Source organism: Heloderma suspectum, chromosome 4, assembly GCF_057233095.1.
Source record: "Heloderma suspectum isolate Gila_16-S chromosome 4, 16-S_ref, whole genome shotgun sequence".
Taxonomy (NCBI): domain Eukaryota; kingdom Metazoa; phylum Chordata; class Lepidosauria; order Squamata; family Helodermatidae; genus Heloderma; species Heloderma suspectum.
The window spans coordinates 310,921,841-310,940,910 of record NC_139461.1 but is presented as its reverse complement, the minus strand read 5'-3'; positions in this window follow the sequence as shown (position 1 = coordinate 310,940,910).

Here is a 19,070-nt window from a genome sequence, read left to right as displayed (position 1 = left end):
TTCTCAAGAATCCAGAGTCTTGGAATTCCTGCTCAACCACCACAGTTTTCTTAAGCTTCTAGCCAGTGTAGAGTCCTTAAAAAAAGAGGGGGGTCTAATTTCTGTAGCCTTCCTAGGCATAAGATTTCTAAGATGAAAGTAGTGTCCATGAAAAGTGTGTCAGGGGTTGACAGTAGCTTGCAAGCAGGCCTTGGATACCCTGTCTACTCTCTGCCTTTCAGTGCCTCATCCATCTTCCTTCCCTTTCCCAGGACATCTCAAAAGTTTTCAGGTTCTGGAAATGAAACTGAGGCGTACACATGGAAAGCAAATATGTAGATAAAGCAATCTGGTTTTTGTTTTGAAGCACAAAATTCAGCTTTCATCCTTTGCACAGAACAAACAAATCTCCCCCTTCAAGCTGCCTCACTCCTGCTTTGGGAGTGTGGGTGATGGATTGGCTTGCCTTGGGGGTCCTGTAATTGCATTATGGTAAATCTGTTGTGCTGTTGCCTCCCAGCCTGCCACTTAACATTAAAGGTGAATATTGTGTCTCTTCAGTGCTAGCCACATGCTAAGACTGGGGACAATCTCCCACTAGGAGCAGCTGTGCTGGGAGTTACTGTTGGTTACTGTTGGTTACTGTTGGCAAAGGTCTAGTTGCGTGAAGTTCGATCGGCCGGGGGCGGTATGTGGGTGTGTGAGTGGTGGTGTAGTTCTGCAGTGAGAACGCTGGCTTCTGTGAGACCTTTGCTGTTCTGCCTGTCAGGCTTCTTCAGGCAGGGCTTTTGAAGACTCTGTTCCTCTGATAGTCCATAGAAATGCAGAATGGAGCATCTTATTTAAGATAAGCAGCGGTCCCCAACCTTTCTGGCACCAGGGACCGGTTTTGTGGAAGATGATTTTTCCACGGACTGGGGCTGGTGGTTTCGCTGGCAGACATCCGGCCACTGGGATGCAAATGGTGTCCGCTATGTGGACGCCATTTGTGTTCCAGTGGCTGGAAGTCTGCCAGAGGCGGCCGGCAGCTCTGCGGACTCGCCGTGAAGCGGAGCCGGCCAGGGCTGGTGAGGATTCTTGGGGGGAGGGATGGATCGCCTCCCCCCCTGCAGACCCAAGGTAAGGGGGTTTCGCACACCCCTACACTCATCTCCTGCTGTACGGCCTGGCCCCTAACAGGCCACGGACCGGTGGTGGTCTGTGGCCCGGGGGATGGGGATCCCTGCTTTAAAGCTGCCAAGATAAGGTTGAAAACATGGCTGGTACCTGATGGAATTGGACAAGCTAGAGGGAACTGAACAAGGACTGGAGCATTCATCTGCTTTGCGTAATCCCGTGATGCACTACCTCACCTGGCAGAAGCAAGATAAATTATGCAAATTAGTGGCAAATTGATGATATGAGGATTTTTTAGGAGCACCGAGTGTGCGCAGTTTCGCTTGGCAGCACCTGTGCATAAAATGATGGTGCATGAAGCAGGTGTGCTTCAGCCACTTTTCCCACTTGCTCTCTGTGTTGCACTATGATCTGGATTATGTGGGGTTGATCTAGGGCAGGGCTAACGAGAGGCCCAGTTTGCATGCGATGATTAACTTTGGGTTAAACAGCCCATCGTTGGACATTCCCATGCCAGAGTGAGCACCTGCGCTGCTTCGGGAGTATGGGAAGGAGTACGGGAAGGAGTAGTATGGGACGTCCTAGTTCCCCTCTACTTTGCACTGGTTAGGCCTCATCTGGAGTCCTGTGTCCAGTTCTGGGCACCACGGTTTAAGAAGGATGCAGACAAACTGGAGAGGATTCAGAGGAGGGCAACAAAGATGATGAGGGGACTGGAAACAAAGCCCTGTGAGGAGAAACTGAAAGAACTGGGCATGTTTAGCCTTGAGAATAGAAGACGGAGGGGAGATAGGATAGCGCTCTTCAAGTACTTGAAAGGTTGTCACAGAGAGGAAAGGCCAGGATCTCTTCTCGATCCTCCCAGAGTGCAGGACACGGAATCATGGGCTCAAGTGACAGGAAGCCAGATTCCGGCTGAACATCAGGAAAAACTTCCTGAGTGTCAGAGCAATACGACAATGGAACCAATTACCTGGGGAGGTGGTGGGCTCTCCCACACTGGAGGCGTTCAAGACGAGGCTGGACAGCCATCTGTCAGGTCTGCTCTGACTTGGATTCCTGCATTGAGCAGGGGGTTGAACTCGATGGCCTTGTAGGCCCCTTCCAACCCTACTATTCTATGATTCTGTGCTTCTATGCTTCCTGCGTACTTGTTGCTTCCATTTTACATCCACCTTTGCAGACAGCCCAGGAATGTCCAGCTACTGGGTTGTTGTGATGTGTGAACCTGACACTCTCGGTTGTTTAGGACTAAACCACCCATTGTTTAAATCAAGCACCCATGGGAGAGCAACAGCAGCAGTCCGTCTTTCCTTTTGGCTTGGTGGTAGGGATTATAACTCATCCCCACCCTTGAACCTCACTCTCCAAGTTTTCTCCCTTTCGAGGTTATCCAGCAGGGGGTTAATTCCTGCTTGCTTCAGAGGTGGGGTTATGCAAGTGACTGTGCTTGGTCCCCTTTGGCGGAATGTGTCTCCCCCATAGGAACATAAGAAGCTGCTTTATCCTGCCTCAGACCATTGCTTCTTATAGCCCAGTATTGTCAACCTGGACTAGCAGCCCTGGCTCTCCAGGGTTTCAGGAAGGAGTTTTTCTAGCCCTACCTGGAGATGCAGGGGCTTGAACCTGGGACATTGTGTATGCAAAGCAGGGGCTCTACCCCTGAGCTAGCATTACGCTAGAATTCGCTCCCACAAGATGTAGTGATGGACACCAATTTAGATTGCTTTAAAGGGGGAATTGGCGAATTTCCTGGAGGAGAAGCTATTGATGGCTACTAGTCCTGGTGGCTATATGCTACCTCCAGGATCAGAGGCAGTATGCCTCTGTGCACCAGTTGCTGGGGAACATGACTGGGAGAGTGCTATTGCGCTCATACCCCTCGGTTTCCCACAGGCAGCTGGTTGGTCACTATATGAACAGAATGCTGGACTAGATAGATCTTGGTCTAATCCAGCATGGCTCTTAAGTTCTTATGACCAACTCCTTCGAGAAGCATAATGTTTGAGGTCACATGGGGTGAACTTTGAAAGTTCTGTCTGGCAGTTGATCTTTGGTAGCTCATTTGCATGTCATCACTCGCTGGCATGGTAAGTCATCTGGGATGATGGAGAAGAGATCCGGGCCTTCCTCTCTGTGACAACCTTTCAACTCCTTGAAGAGCGTTCTCATATCTCCCCTCAGTCTTCTCAAGCCTAAACATGCCCAGTTCTTTCAGTCCCTCCTCATAGGGCTTTGTTTCCAGTCCTCTAATCATCTTTGTTGCCCTCCTCTAAACCCTCTGCAGTTTGTCTGCATCCTTCTTAAAGGGTGGTACCCAGAACTGGACACAGTACTCCAGGTGAGGCCTAACCAGTGCGGAGTAGAGGGGAACTAGTACTTCCTGTGATTTGGAAGCTATACTTCTATTAATGCTGCCCAAAGAAGCATTGGCCTTTTTTGCAGCCACATCACATTGTTGGCTCATATTCAGCTTGTGATCTACCACAATTCCAAGATCCTTCTCTCTTGTATAGTTGAGCCAAGTATCCCCCATCTTGAAACTGTGCATTCGCTTTTTTTTCCCTAGGTGCAGAACTTGGCATTTATCCCTGTTAAATTTCATTCTGTTTTCTGCCCAGCACTCCATCCTATCAAGATCACTTTGAATTCTGTTTCTGTCTTCCAGGGTATTAGCTATCCCACCAATTTTGTGTCATCTGCAAATCTGATCAGCATTCCCTGCACCACCACCTCCAAGTCATTAATAAGAATGTTGAAGAGCACTGGGCCCAGGACTGAGCCCTGCGGTACCCCACTCGTTACCTCTCCCCAGTTTGAGAAGGTCCCATTGATAAGCATTCTTTGAGTCCGATTTTGTAGCCAACTGTGGATCCACCGGATCGTTGTTTCATCTAGCCCACTTTGAGCTAGTTTGCTCATCAGGATATCATGGGGCACTTTGTCGAAAGCTTTGCTGAAGTCGAGGTATATGATGTCTACAGCATTCCCGCAGTCCACAAGGTTACTTGATCAAAAAATGAGATCAGATTCGTCTGGCAGGATTTGTTCTTGACAAATCCATGTTGGCTTCGAGTAATCACAGCACTGTTTTCAAAGTGCTTACAGATTGCTGTATAATCTGCTCCAGAATTTTCCCAGAGGTTGATGTCAGACTGACTAGTCTGCAGTTCCCAGGTTCCTCCTTTTTGCCCTCGTTGAAGATTGGGACATCAGCCCTCCTCCAGTCATCTGGCACTTCACCTATCCTCCATGATTTTTCATAGACAATAGACAATGGCTCTGAGAGCTCTTCCGCCAGTTCCTTTATTACCCTAGGATGCAGTTCATCTGTCCCTGGAGACTTGAACTCATTCAAAGTAATCAGGTGTTTCTTGACCATATGCCTTCTCCATGGGTCCATCTCCATCATCCTATGTGTGGGTTTCCACTCGACAGCTGGTTGGCCACTGTGTGAACAGAATGCTGGACTAGATGGACCCTTGGTCTGATCCAATATGGCTCTTATGTTCTTATTTTACTCTCACAATAACCCTGTGAGGTAGGATAGGATGAGAGGCAGTGACTGTCACAAAGTCACCCAGTGAGCTTCATGGACAAGTGGGGACTAGAACCCGTGTCTCCTGAGTCCCAGTCCAGCACTCTAACCAATACCCAAACTGGTTCTCTTTTATGTAGAGAAGCTCATTATAACCCACTTTTAGAACTGACTGCCTAGCTTGTGTGTGCTGATGCAGTGACATATGCACAGTTTCCATGCATTGTGATCTATACCCAGCTTACATTGGCCTTCCCCAAACCTGGTACTCTCCAGATGTGCATTGTACTAAAATGCGCAGCATCACCCACCCACCCATGTTGATTAGGGATGCTGGGAGCATCTGGAGTGATCCAGGTTGGGGAAGGTTGGTTTATGTGCGATTTCTTTCACTTGAATAACTCCCACGTAGGGGAAAAAATGGGTAATATAAGAGGCCCTGGGAAGCAACACCTTTTTAAGGTACCATCAAGTTCTGTTTTGTCTGGGATCTGAAGTCCCCTCCCCACTGCACAAGCTGCACTTGTTGAATTTCTGCCTGTGATGTACCAGATACAGGTACTGGAGCCTTTTCAGGAAAAGCTCACCACAACTCGGTGCAAAACAAAACCAGAATTTGGTTTGGAATGGAGCATCTAGGAGTCTCCAACCTTTTTGAGGCAGTGGGCATGTTTGGAATTTTGACCAGGTGTCATGGCCCCATCGCAAAATGGCTCCTGTGGCAGGCATGCCCAGTCACACAGCACCCATTTCACAGAAAGGCGAAGCGCTATGGCTGAAAGACAAGTCTCTTTTCCAAGAACCTGAATACAAGGCAGAGGTGTAGTCGCTGCCTCACTGTCTTTCCTTCCTGAAGCATGCTGGGCAGTTGGGCGTAGGATCTGCTGCTCTCTGTCTGCTCGGGGTAAAACTTACAAAATAAATTAAAAATTGGGAGGGGTAGGGGGCTGCTGGTGAGCAGCAAGGGCAAGGTGTGGTGTTCCTGGGCATGATATTGCCAGCCTCAGTGCCAGACAGCTACTTTCGGTTGTCTGGTAGTTGGAAGGAATCTCATTTTCAAAGCCCTGCAGGGCTTAGATGATGTCCGCCAGCCCCTGTGGCGGACTTCGTCTTAGCACTTGAAAGTGTATCACATTTATAGTGCACCCTTCGCCCATGACATGGGGGCAGCAGACGTAGGGCTGCAGGCCTCCTTCACTTTGACAAGGTTGCGGCATCATGTCCCTTCTGCTCACATCCTTCCGCCATCCCTGGTGTCTGTGTTCAAAAGGAATTCTGCTAGAAAGGGAGGCAGAGCTTGATTTGTAAACTTTGGCTTTGGTCCACAGGGGGCCCTGCACGCTCAGCACAAGCTGTGCAATCAAGTAGGGATGGGCGGATCACTTGCCCCGTTCTGGGTGGGGGGGTCCATTCCTCCCCCCCCTTGGAATCCGTCCAGGTCGGCTCCGCTCCGCTCCTGCGGAGCTGGCCGCCAGCTCTGCTGGCGCATGTCGATTCGGCCGGCAGCCATTGCCATATCGCTGTAAGTCAGGCTCTGGATGCAAATGGCATAGTGGGTGCATGGCAACGGCTGCCGGCCGAATCGACATTCGCCAGGGACACGGCCAGCTCTGCAGGATCGAGGCAGCGACAGAGCCGACCCGGAAGGATTCTTCGTGGAGGTGGAGGTGAGTGCTCCGTTCCGCTACAGGCCCCAATGGGGCCAGCTTCTTGGAATCCGGCCTCATTGGGGTCTCTGGCGGATTTCTCCCCCATCCCTACAATCAAGTGACTGCACATTTGAGCTCGTACTTTTTTCTGTCGTGGTTAGGAATGCGGGAAGCTGCCTTCATCAGACCATTGGTCCATTTAGCTCAATGTTGTCTTTGGCCCTGACAGGTCATGGCTCAAGTCTCCAGGATTTCAGGCAGGGTTTCTTTCCCAGCCATACTTGGAGATGCTGGAATTAAACCTGGGACCTTTAGCATGCAAAGCATATGCTCTACCACTGACCTACAGCTGTTTTTCATGAAGTTCAAAAGGGTTTGGGCCTTGGAGGGTTGCTTTGCTCTGCACCAGCAGCGTATCAGGTTTGCCACAGAACAAGGGAACGAAAGCCAGATAAGATCATATGAAGAGCCATGTGGGATCGAGCTAAGAGTCCATCTAATCCAGCATTCTGTTCACACAGGAGCCTACCAGCCGGCTGTGAGCAACAGGAATGACCCTAGACCAGCTGCCAGCAATCAGTGCGCCAGGTTGACCATGCAATCGGCACCCCACCCCCAAACCCCAGGGGCAGATCTAGGCTGAGGTTTTTGGGAAACATTTTGCCCCGGTTTTCTGTTTCATGTCTTTTAAGCAGTCATAATTACACAGTTTTTCCATCTGTATGTCCAAGTAATGTTTCTGAGATCAGATAAAATAGGTACACGAAAGGTTGGGGAAGGGTGATGTATGTCTCTCCAAATGTACCTTTCTTCTCTGGTCAAGTGCTTTAAAAATAAACAAATATTCTGCAAATTTTCAGTAGAAGCTGGCAGGGCACAGTGCTGATTAGCAGTCTCCCTCTGTGATGTCACTGAGAAAGCTCCCCTCCCCAATCCATGGAGCAATTTTTCATTTTTAAAATAGCATTTTGCTTTTTTACAATCAGGTGTGGAAAATCATACATGAGCATTTTAGTCTTTGGGGAATTCTCTGCTAGAGCTTTCCCACCACCCCCCTGAGTTCTCAGAATTACCCAGTGCTTTGGGGGATTAGCATTAAAATAAGTTTGTGGTGAATGGTCCTAAAAATCTGTCTACATGTTTCCTAATGTGTGTCATCCCAGTGGGCTCAGGATGGCTAACAATACATTAAAAAATAAATTTCCATAAAACAAAATACAAATATATAACATTTGAATGAAAAAGAAAAATACTATAAACTAAATCAGCGCAACCCAACCAAATAGGAAGGTTTTATCCTGCCGGCGGAAGATGGTCTGAGTAGGGATGGGAGAAACAGGGATGTCTGAGCTCAGAAAATTCTCTGAACTTCACTTCAAAGCGTGGTTCAGCTCACTCCCATTTTCGTTTGCAACCTGTTTTTCAGTTTGTTCAGCTGGGGAAAGTATGCATTTCTGTACACATTTTTCAAAAGTGCACATTTTCAAATGCAATGGCAAATTTGGGAATGTGAGAACATTAAAAAAAGTGCTCCCATTCAGGGTTGTGAATGGGGCAAGGTCGGACGTTTTGGGAAATGAACGGAAGCTCTTGTACATGCCTACCAGCTACTGCAGAGACAGCCTGCAGGCACATCCAGCACAAGAGAGCCCCCTGGCGGCACATAGGGAGGAAAATCCGGAACGGGGTTGACACTATCTCATCAAATTGGGTTTGCAAAGAAGGTTGCTGATTGTTCATCCCTTGGGTTCCACTGCAGGATGTTTCCAGTTTCACTTGACCCTGACCCGTGCTCCTTTGCCTTTACCACAGGGGTGGGTGACTTGGCCTTCCCAATGATGTTGGCTGGGAGGGACTACAACTCCCATCACCCCAATCCTTGGCCATGGTGCCTGGGGTCCAACAGCATCTGAAGAACTACAGGTCCTGCCACCCGTGCTTTAACTGCACTTTGAGTACAGGCAGTACTGGGTAAGAAGTATGGCCTCCGTGCTGTGAAACACTTTACATCAGCTCCCTCCTCCCACACCTGGTGTCTTCCAGATGTGTTGGATGACAACCCCCAGCATGCCCCAGTCAGCTATGGGCAGGCTGGGAGTTGTCCAACATGTCTGGAGGGCACCAGGTGGGGGAAAGCTGCTTTATGCTCTGATTCCTGTATGTCACAGTGCTGGGAAAGGCCCAGCCTGCTCCTAAGCCAGTTTTTTCCTGGCTGCTCTGCAGCCTTATCAAGACAGGCCAATGACTGAATATTTATTTAATTACTTACTTACTTTCTTAATTGCCCATCTGGCCAGTCATCCCGCCACTCTGGGCGATGTACAACACTACAAACAGTTTAAAACAATAGAATTACACATTAAAACATATTTCTAAAATTACCCTAACCTACCCCAAATGCCTGCCTGAACAACCAAGTTTTCAATGCGTGGCGGAAGCTCATTAAAGAGGGGGCATGGCAGAGTTCCCTAGGGAGGGAGTTCCACAGAGTGGGGGCCATCACAGAGAAGGCCGTCTCCCTTGCCCTCACCAGCCTACCCATCCTGGCTGATGGGACAGAGAGAAGGCCATCCGAGGCTGATCTTGTTGATCTGGTGTTGCTGGAGGCGCTCCTTAAGGTCAAAACCAACACCTTGAATTTGGCCTGGAAAGCAACTGGTAACCAAGATGGGTAACCTTGCCAAGATGGGCAAGGATCAAGTAAGCAGGTGGTCGGCTTTACAGATGATAGCACCTTGTCCACTTCATCAGAAGGAAGCTGGAGCCAATCCCACAAAACCAGTTGGTCACAGGCCGCCTCTCGCTCGCTAACTGTGTCCATGGCGCATGGAATAACTCTCCTAATCCGATCAATTTTATCTGCAAAGTGCCTTGCCAAGGCCCCACGGGAGGCCTTAGAATGCTCCAGCGGTTCTGGAACAACTGGACCGACCAGGCTCTAGACCACTTGGAACAGCCTCCTGGGGCAGCACTCTGCAGATGCGATAGAGGCACCATAATATTCCTTTTTTGCTGCCTTCACCGCCACGTGATAGGCTGAAGATACAGCTCAAGCCTGTGTCCGATCGTCTTTGGAGCGAGACTTCCGCCACTGGCGCTCTAACCGTCTCACCTCCTGTTTCAGAGCTCGTAACTGTGGATTGAACCATGGTGCAGTCCGAGCCCTGTTTGGGGAGAGAGGGCATTTCAGAGCCACCCGATCTAATGCCCCAGTGATTGCGGCATTCCAGCCACCCAGCAGGGTCTTGACCAGTGGCCGTTGGCATGCTACAGAGAATCCCCAAGCGCGTTCAGGAATCCATTCAGATTCATAAGATGCCTGGGGCGGACCAGTTTAATGGGTCCTCCACCCCTGCGGAGGGGTTGTGGAACCGAGAAGTCCAACGTCACCAGATAGTGATCTGACCATGACAAGGGGGTGGTGGATATACCCCCGACTTCCAGATCACTCCCTGCTTCTCCAGAAACAAACACAAGGTCTAGCGCATGACCAGCTACATGGGTGGGCCCAGTTGGAATAAGGTGCAGCTCCCAGGAAGCCATGGTCTCCAAGAAGTCCCAAGGTGTCCGTGTGAGGATGGCCCCTGTATGTACGTTGAAGTCCCCCAACACCAATAAGTTAGGGGACTGTACACACACATCAGAGACCACCTCAAGCACCTTGGCCAGGGAGTCAGTCATGCAGCAGGGTGGGCGGTACAGGAGCAGAATCCCCAGACTGCCCTTTGGGCCCAACCTCCAGTACATGCATTCACCAACCTTGGTCTCCCAGAGAGGGGGTCTGGTGAAGACCAAGGACTCCTGGTAGATAACAGCCACTCCCCCTCCCCGATCCCCAGCCCTCAGCTGCTGTGCATACGAAAATCCAGCTGGGCACATGGCCGCGAGAGTTGGAGCAGCAGCTTCAGCCAGCCAGGTCTCTGTAATACATGCCAGGTCCGCACCCTCATCCCAGATCATGTCATGGATGAGGGATGTTTTCTGGGTGACAGACATGGCATTGCAGAGCAGCAGATGAAGGCCAGAAATGGAGTCACGCCTCCTCCAGCCATCCTTCGGCTCTGGACAGGCCTGGAACAGGGGACAGATCTTACACATCTCTCCTTGGCTCCCCTTACCCGGCATGGCTGCTCCTCGCACTCCGCCAGCGCCTGCCGCCCAGCCTCTGCACAGTCTGGCCCCCAACGCTCCCCCCACTGCCTCCATCAGGTGGACGCCTGCCCTCTCGCTCCCACCTATCAGGCAGGCTTTGTTGTTGTTGTTTATTCGGTCAGTCGACTCTTCATGACTTCATGGACCAGCCCATGCCAGAGCTTCCTGTCGGCCGTCGCCATCCCCAGCTCCCCCAAGGTCGAGTCCGTCACCTCCAGAATATCATCCAGCCATCTTGCCCTTGGTCGGCCCCTCTTCCTTTTGCCTTCCACTTTCCCTAGCATCAGCATCTTCTCCAGGGTCTCCTGTCTTCTCATGATGTGGCCAAAGTACTTCAGTTTTGCCTTTAATATCCTTCCCTCAAGTCAGCAGTCGGGCTTTATTTCCTGGAGTATGGACTGGTTTGATCTTCTTGCAGTCCAAGGCACTCTCAGAATTTTCCTCCAGCACCACAGTTCAAAAGCATCTCTCTTCCTTCGCTCAGCCTTCCTTATGGTCCAGCTCTCGCAGCCAGAGGTTACTACGGGGAATACCATTGCTTTCACTATGCGGACCTTTGTTGTCCGTGTGATGTCTCTGCTTTTCACTATTTTATCAAGATTTGTCATTGCTCTCCTCCCAAGAAGTAAACGACTTCTGATTTCCTGGCTGCAGTCAGCGTCTGCAGTAATCTTTGCGCCTAGAAAGACAAAGTCTGTCACTGCCTCCACGTTCTCTCCCTCTATTTGCCAGTTATCAATCAAGCTGGTTGCCATAATCTTGGTTTTTTTGAGGTTTAACTGCAACCCAGCTTTTGCACTTTCTTCTTTCACCTTCGTCATGAGGTTCCTCAGCTCCTCCTCACTTTCAGCCATCAAAGTGGTATCATCTGCATATCGGAGATTGTTAATGCCAGCGATTTTAACTCCAGCCTTGGCTCCATCCAGCCCAGCACATCGCATGATGTGTTCTGCGTACAGGTTGAATAGGTAGGGTGAGAGTATACAACCCTGCCATACTCCTTTCCCAATCTTAAACCAATCTGTTGATCCGTGGTCTGTTCTTACCGTTGCTACTTGGTCGTTATACAGATTCCTCAGGAGGCAGACAAGATGACTTGGTATCCCCATACCACCAAGAACTTGCCACGATTTGTTATGATCCACACAGTCAAAGGCTTTAGAATAGTCAATAAAACAGAAATAGATGTTTTTCTGAAACTCCCTGGCTTTCTCCATTATCCAGCGGATATTGGCAATTTGGTCTCTAGTTCCTCTGCCTTTTCTAAACCCAGCTTGTACATCTGGCAATTCTCGTTCCATGAATTGCTGGAGTCTACCTTGCAAGATCTTGAGCATTCCCTTACTGGCATGTGAAAGAAGTGCCACTGTTCGATAGTTTCAACATTCTTTTGTGCTTCCCTTTTTTGGTATGGGGATATAAGTTGATCTTTTCCAATCTGTTGGCCATTCTTGTGTTTTCCAAATTTGCTGGCATATGGCATGCATCACCTTGACAGCATCATCTTGCAAGATTTTAAACAGTTCAGCTGGGATACCGTCATCTCCTGCTGCCTTGTTATTAGCAATGCTTCTTAAGGCCCATTCAGCTTCACTCTTCAGGATGTCTGGCTCTAGCTCACTGACCACACCATCAAATCTATCCCCAATATGATTATCCTTCCTATACAGATCTTCCGTATATTCTTGCCACCTTTTCTTGATCTCTTCTGCTTCTGTTAGGTCCTTGCCATCTTTGTTTTTGATCATACCCATTTTTGCCCGGAATTTACCTCCAATGTTTCTAATTTTTTGGAAGAGGTCTCTTGTCCTTCCTGTTCTATTATCTTCTTCCGCTTCCACGCATTGCTTGTTTAAGAATAATTCCTTATCTCTTCTGGCTAACCTCTGGAATTTTGCATTTAATTGGGCATATCTCCCCCTCTCACTGTTGCCTTTTGCTTTCCTTCTTTCTTGGGCTGCTTCCAGTGTCTCAGCAGACAGCCATCTTGCCTCCTTGGTTTTCTTTTTCTTTGGGATGTTTTTTGTTGCCGCCTCCTGAACAATGTTGCTAACTTCTGTCCATAGTTCTTCCGGGACCCTATATACTAAATCTAGTCCCTTAAATTTATTCCTCACCTCCATTGCATATTCATTAGGAATATTCGTGAGCTCATATCTAACTGATCTGTGGGTCTTCTCTATTCTCTTTAGTCTGATTCTAAATTGTGCAATAAGAAGTTTGTGATCTGAACTACAATCAGTTCCAGGTCTTGTTTTTACCAACTGCATAGATGTCCGCCACCTTTGGCTACAAAGGATGTAGTTAATCTGATTTCGGTGTCGACCGTCTGGTGAAGTCCATGTATAAAGTCGTCTCTTAGGCTGTTGGAAGAGAGTGTTTGTTATGCACAGTGAGTTGTCTTGGCAAAAATTCTATCAGCCTATGTCCTGCTTCATTTTGTTCTCCCAGACCATGCTTGCCTGTAATTCCAGGTGTCGTTTGACTACCCACCTTAGCATTCCAGTCTCCTGTAATGAAAATAACATCTTTGTTTGGCGTACTATCCAGTAGGTGCTGCAGATCCTCATAGAACTGATCAACTTCTGCTTCTTCAGCATCTGTGGTTGGGGCGTATATTTGGATCACTGTGATGTTAAATGGCTTACCCTGAATTCGAACTGAGATCATTCTGTCATTTTTTGGATTGTATCCAAGCACTGCTTTAGACACTTAATTATTAATTATGAAGGCTACTCCATTTCTTCTGTGGTCCTCTTGTCCGCAGTAGTAGATCTGGTGGTCATTTGATGTGAAGTGGCCCATTCCAGTCCATTTCAGTTCACTGACACCCAAAATGTCTATATTTAATCTTGACATCTCCCCAATAACCACATCCAATTTGCCCTGGCTCAAAGATCTTACATTCCAGGTTCCTATGGTGTGTTGATCTTTAGAATATCAGATTCGTCATTCACCACCAGCACCGTCGGTAGCTAGCCGTCCTTTTGGCTTTGAGCTAGCTGCGTCATCACATCTGGGGCTAGTTGAACTTCTCCTCTGTTCCTCCCCAGTAGCATTTTGACCATCTTCCGACCTGGGAGCCCCATCTTCCGATGGTATACCGACATATCTCTGGTTGTACTGATCTATTTAGTTTTCATGGCAAGAATACTGGGGTGGGTTGCTGTTTCCTTCCCCAGGGATTGTATTCAGTCTGACCTCTCTGCCATGACCTTCCTGTCTTGGGTGTCCCTGCACAGTTTAGCTCATGGTATCATTGAGGTGCTCAAGCTCCAGCACCACGACAAGGTAACAATCTCCTTTGCTGAAGTCCGGCAGGCTACCCGCCCCTAAAAACACAACCGAATCCCCCCACCCACAATTAAACAAAAATTTAAAAAAAACATCCCCTTTACAAATCCTGCCAGGCAGGAGTCCACAGGGAGAGCAGTGGTGGCAGCGGCAGGCATGCCCTCTTCCCTGGGTGATGTCTTCTCCTGCAGGCCCCGGCAATCCCAGGCCACCTCAGGCAGCCAGCTTATGTAGCCCTTCCAAGAAGGGACAGGTGGAACTGGTCAGCACAGCTGGCTCAGTGCCTGGGGGCCTGGTCCTGCAGGGAATGGTGGTCTGCCCGGCAGAAATCCGCAGGGAGAGTGGTGGCGGCGGTGGCAGCAGCAAGCAGTCACATCTTTGGGTGCAATCCTTTGCATGTTTAGACAGGAAAATGTCCTACAATTCCCAGAATTCCCTAGCCAGAATTCTGGGAATTATAGGACTTTTTCCTGCATAGCATTGCACCCTTAATCATCTAACTGCATCTTGCCAATCTACTCATATTTCAGGTGAGGCATATGATGCGATGTAACTAATATTTGGAAGGAACTGCCATTAGAGGGTAGCATGTATCACATTTCACCTTTTTTTATTTCTATTGAAATACTTTTTAAAGTAAATTTCTGGGACTGGCCCTGTGAGTTTTGTGGGCAGGACATTGCTTAGGGATTGTATGTGAGCTGCTCTGAGCTTGTCTTTTTTTTGAAGATGAAGAAGCGGGGCACCTGTAAAAACTGCAGAATATGTTTTCAATAACTTTTTTGCAGTCGTATTCTTGTGAAGCTCCCATTTATATCAGTGCGGTTTGTACACGAGAACTTCCTGGTGGATTGAGCCCCCCTCCTTAGTGAGCAAATCTGAGCACAGGGTCTCAGGCAGTTTAGTTTCTTTCTGTCTTTGCTTCTGACTCATAGCATAGCATTGTGTGACTCAGACATATCGCATCTCTGTGTAAAATGGGCATAACAGTTTCCAGAACTGCTGTGAGTAAAAGAAGCCACTAGGGAGGTAATTATTCACTGAATGTAATTAATATCCGGGGACACTTCATCCCTGGCAATGAAGTGAAGCATGGGAGTATTGCACTTGCAGCTAAGGAGAAGTCATCGGAAGTTGATGCAATACCAGCAAGTTATTTAAAGACTCTGGAATTTAAGTTTGCCGCTTAATTCCAGGGTCCACCTGTCTACCAGGCAGCGCTGCATGTAATTATACTTAGAGCAGGTTGCATAATTTCCCAGGCCTTGAATCTCCTGCTGAAGAATGTTGGCATTGTACTCATGAGTGTGAACATAGAAAGGTATGATCAACATCAGAACTACTGGACTGGATCAGAGGTTTGTCTGGCTCATAGGAATGGAAGAATTGGCTTTCTGGGAAGAGGCCAAGACCAGGATGTGCAATCAGCAAAATCCAATGGTAAAGTTTTTCTGGGACTATACTATTTCAGGCTGCAGGTGATGGCTTTGCTTGAATACCGAGGCTGGGCGGCAGGCGCTGGCGGAGCGCTAGGGGCAGGCCATGCCAGCTAAGGGGAACGAGGGAGAGATGTGTAGTATCTGTCCCCTGCTCCGGGCCTGTCCAGAGCCAAAGGATGGCTGGGGGAGGCGTGACCCCATCTTCTGGCCTTCGTTTGCTGCTCTGCAATGCCAGGTCTGTTACCCAGAAAACCTCCCTCATCCATGACATGATCCTGGATGAGGGTGCAGACCTGGCATGTATTACGGAGACCTGGCTGGCCGAGGCTGCTGCTCCAACCCTTGCAGCCATGTGTCCAGCTGGATTTTCGTATGCACAGCAGCCGAGGGCTGGAGATCGGGGAGGGGGAGTGGCTGTTATCTACCGAGAGTCCTTGGTCTTCACCAGACCCCCTCTCCGGGAGACCAAGGTTGTTGAGTGCATGTACTGGAGGTTGGGCCCGAAGGGCAGTCTGGGGATTCTGCTCGTGTACCGTCCACCCCGCTGCACGACTGACTCCCTGGCCGAGGTGCTTGAGGTGGTCTCTGATGTGCGTGTACAGTCCCCTAACTTACTGGTGTTGGGGGACTTCAACATACATTCGGAGGCCATCCTCACAGGAGCACCTCGGGACTTCATGGAGACCATGGCCTCCTGGGAGCTGCACCATATTCTAACTGGGCCCACCCATGTAGCCGGTCATGCACTAGACCTTGTGTTTGTTTCTGGAGAAGCGGGGAGTGATCTGGAAGTCGGGGGTATATCCACCACCCCCTTGTCATGGTCAGATCACTATCTGGTGATGTTGGACTTCTCGGTTCCACAACCCCTCCGCAGGGGTGGAGGACCCATTAAAATGGTCCGCCCCAGGCGTCTTATGGATCCAAATGGATTCCTGAACGCGCTTGGGGATTCTCTGGGGCATGCCAACGGCCACTCGGTCGAGACCCTGGTGGGTGGCTGGAATGCCGCAATCACTGGGGCATTAGATCAGGTGGCTCCGAAACGCCCTCTCCCCCTGAACAGGGCTCGGACTGCACCATGGTTCAATCCGCGGTTACGAGCTCTGAAACAGGAGGTGAGACGGCTAGAGCGCCGGTGGCGGAAGTCTCGCTCCAAAGACGATCAGACACGGGCTAGAGCTATATCTTCAGCCTATCACGTGGCGGTGAAGGCAGCAAAAAAGGAATATTATGCTGCCTCCATCGCGTCTGCCGAGTGCTGCCCCAGGAGGCTGTTCCAAGTGGTCCGGAGCCTGGTCGGTCCTGTGGCTCCGGAACCACTGGAGCATTCTAAGGCCTCCTGTGAGGCTTTGGCAAGGCACTTTGCAGATAAAATTGATCAGATTAGGTGTGTTACTCTGCACACTGTGGATACAGTTAGTGAGCAAGAGGCGGCCTGTGGCAAACCGGTTTTGTGGGATCGGTTCCAGCTTCTTCCTCCTGATGAAGTGGACAAGGTGCTTTCATCTGTAAGGCCAACCACCTGCTTACTTGATCCTTGCCCATCTTGGCTCATTATGAGCTGCAGAGAGAGACTGGGTGAGGGGATCAAGGCGGTGGTGAATGCCTCCCTTGAGGAGGGAGTGATGCCATCAGCCCTCAAGGAGGCAGTGATAAGACCGCTCTTAAAGAAGCCCTCCTTGGATCCTCAAGTTCTGAACAACTTTCGCCCAGTCTCAAATCTGCCATTTTTGGGCAAGGTGATTGAGCGGGTGGTGGCGGTGCAGTTGAAGGCACACTTGGAAGAAACTGATTATCTAGACCCATTTCAGTCGGGCTTCAGGCCTGGGCATGGGACAGAAACGGCCTTGGTCGCCTTGGTGGATGATATGAGGAGGGCTCTGGATAGGGGTGAATGCTCCTTCCTTGTTCTCCTCGACCTCTCAGCGGCTTTTGATACCGTTGACCACGGTATCCTCCTGGACCGCCTGGAGGGGTTGGGCATTGGAAACACTGTATTGCGGTGGTTCCAGTCCTTCCTCTCTGGCAGGTACCAGAGGGTAGCACTGGGAGAGGAGGTTTCGGACCCGTGGCCACTTACTTGTGGGGTGCCACAGGGTTCCATCCTCTCCCCGATGCTATTTAACATCTATGTGAAGCCACTGGGGGCTATCATCAGGAGGTTTGGGGTGCAGTGTCATCAATATGCGGATGACACTCAGCTCTACCTCTCATTCAAATCTTCACCAAGGTTGGCTGTAGAATCCCTGTCCAAATGTCTGGAGACGGTGAGTGGCTGGATGGGGAGGAATAAGCTGAAGCTCAACCCTGACAAGACGGAGGTACTTTTGGTGGGAGACAAGAGGAAGCTGGGGGATGTTGACCTGGTGTTGAATGGGGTACAGCTACCCTTGAAAGACCAGGTCCGCAGCCTGGGGGTCATTTTGGACTCCCAGCTGTCCATGGAGGCTCAGGTGTCAGCTGTGAGCCGGACAGCGCTGTATCAACTCCATCTGATACGGCGGCTGCGCCCCTACCTTCCCGACCATCTGCTCCCATCGGTAGTACATGCCCTGGTCTCCTCTCGTTTAGACTACTGTAATGCGCTCTACGTGGGGTTACCCTTGAAGACGGTTCGGAAACTGCAGCTGGTACAGAACGCGGCGGCTCGCCTGATTAAAGGCAGCCGCCGGCGAGATCACATCACTCCAGTGCTGAAGGAGTTGCACTGGTTACCAGTTGTTTTCCGGGCCAAATTCAAGGTGTTGGTTTTGACCTTTAAAACCCTATATGGTTCTGGCCCAGCCTATCTTAAGGAGCGCCTCCAGCAACACCAGACAGGCCGCTTAACAAGATCAGCCTCGGATGGCCTTCTCTCTGTCCCATCAGCCAGGACAGCTAGACTGGTGGGGACGAGGGAGAGGGCCTTCTCTGTGGTGGCCCCCACTCTGTGGAACTCCCTCCCTAGGGAACTCCGTCATGCCCCCTCTTTAATGAGCTTCCGTCGTGCATTAAAAACGTGGTTGTTCAGGCAGGCATTTGGGGTGGGTTAGGGTATTTTTTTAAAAAAAAATTATGGTAAAATTTTATTGTTTTAAATTGTTTATGGTGGGTTGTACATCGCCCAGAGTGGCTGGGTGACCAGTCAGATGGGCGATTAATAAATTTAATAAATAAATAAATAAATAAATACTTCCTTGCACATAGAAAGCTAGCAACCCCGCTCCCTGCTGCTACCCACCCTCCCTGCAGAGGCCGTCAAAGGGAGAGGAATCAGCAGCCCTTTCACTGTGTTTAGATCCAATTCCATCACCTGCTGAGCTTTGCAATTAAGAATCTAGTGCCTGAATTTGCTTTTTTCCTCCTCCCTCCCAATCCCATTTCCTCTTGTGTCATGTCTTTTTGATTATAAGCCTTGCTTTACAATCTAAAATAAGACTTCAGATTGTAAGTCCTATTCCCTATCTTTGTAAGCCTCTCTGGGAATGTTTTGGGCTGGATGGGATAAGATTTTTATAAATAAATCAGAGAGAAGTGTTACCCTAGTCTTTTTGGGATGAGCTAGTTTTCTAAGAGAAAAGTCACTGGAAAAGACCCTGATGCTGGGAAAGACTGAAGGCAAAAGGAGAAGGGGACGGCAGAGGATGAGATGGCTAGATAGCATCACTGATGCAGTGAATATGGACTTGAGCACGCTCCGGGAGAGAGCGCAGGACAGGAAGGCCTGGCGTGCTATGGTCCATGGGGTCACAAAGAGTCGGACACGACTGAACGGCTGAACAACAACAAGTTTTCTACATGAAGGCAAGTCCCTCGCACTCCCTGCCTGGAGAGCACCTGGGGACATACTTGTTTAAATTGTTGGTGGTGCTGTAGGAGAACATGTGTTCTGTCTTTCAGAAGCAACATTAGTGGGTGGAT